Source organism: Priapulus caudatus, unplaced genomic scaffold (assembly GCF_000485595.1).
Source record: "Priapulus caudatus unplaced genomic scaffold, Priapulus_caudatus-5.0.1 Scaffold809, whole genome shotgun sequence".
Lineage (NCBI taxonomy): Eukaryota > Metazoa > Priapulida > Priapulimorpha > Priapulimorphida > Priapulidae > Priapulus > Priapulus caudatus.
In genome coordinates this window covers 75446-76555 of record NW_014577870.1, presented here as the reverse complement: position 1 = coordinate 76555, position 1110 = coordinate 75446, and the positions used below count along the sequence as shown (strand labels likewise).

General features: G+C 51.4%; 2 protein-coding genes across 2 annotated transcripts in view; one reads left to right on the top strand and one right to left on the bottom strand.

Annotated features, from left to right (window-relative positions):
* LOC106813684 (dnaJ homolog subfamily B member 9-like) overlaps nt 1–905 on the top strand; it is a 24658-nt gene extending 23753 nt beyond the window's left edge. The window contains exon 8 of the transcript XR_001394495.1: nt 896–905. The gene's annotated coding sequence lies outside the window, so the exon portion shown is untranslated. The remainder of the gene's footprint in view (nt 1–895) is intronic.
* The window catches only part of LOC106813685, an 18341-nt gene that overhangs the window by 1646 nt on the left and 15585 nt on the right, over nt 1–1110 (bottom strand). The window lies entirely within an intron of this gene.

Sequence of the window (1110 nt, the reverse complement as noted above, 5' to 3'; positions counted from 1 at the left end):
GTACGTGTGCGTGTATATATGTTTGCGTACGTGTGCGTGTATATATGTTTGCGTACGTGTGCGTGTATTATATGTTTGCGTACGTGTGCGTGTATATATCCACCACCACACAGGCGCTAACGCACCCTGTCAACACTATTGACTGGGGCAGTGCAGCAGCGGACGGACCAACTCACGACGACAACATTGGACCTCCGTCGCCGATGCCTCGCCTCATTTACGGCAGCTGTCCAGGACAAACCATGTATAGTGACTGGACGTCATTTTTCAATGATGTCATCAGGTTCCGCCGACTCAACCCGGGATTTACCGTCGTACAAAGCAGTGATGGTGCGTGCGCGATACAAATAGTCCCAATCGAGCAGGCTCCGCTATTGGGCGTAGCACTCGAGGACCAGTAGGACTACCCACGACGATGGACAGCACAACCCCCACGCCGACTCCCACCACGAAGATGATCAGCACCATCACCACAGCGACGACCCCCACGGCGACGACCCCTCACCACGAGGATGACCAGCAACCACCCCACGACGACGGACCACGGAGGACCACGAGACGACGGCTACGACGCCAGATTATTTTTTTTTTTAATTTAAATATATAAATATATATATATATAATTTATCTCTCTCATGACTAGCGTCATCACTGTATAGACACGTCTGACTCATACAGCTGGCTGCGCGTCACCATAGACGGACCGTATCCTCTTACGTGCCCTCTCCATGACTCTCCGTCTTCAATGTAGAAACGCGGCGGAAACGTAACACGCGAAATCAATATAGGGTCTGTGTGGCTGAAGCGAGTTAAAGATTACTGTTTCCACTACGGCAGGAGTGAGATCAGCGTAGGGAAAAACAAGCCGACGTCGTTAGGATGGTACGAGTTAAAGCCGGCATTAGCGTCTAACATGGGCAGCTGCTGGTGCATGCTGCATGATTGCTAGGCTCCCACAATAGACACGCTGTCATGCAGCGCACACAGGCCCATGTTTTCCGCCGGCTTGTGACATTAAAGAATTGTAGACGCATCCGACGAGAGAGACAGAGAGAGAGGGAGATGAGAGAGAGAGAGAGAGAGAGAGAGAGAGAGAGAGAGAGAGAGAGA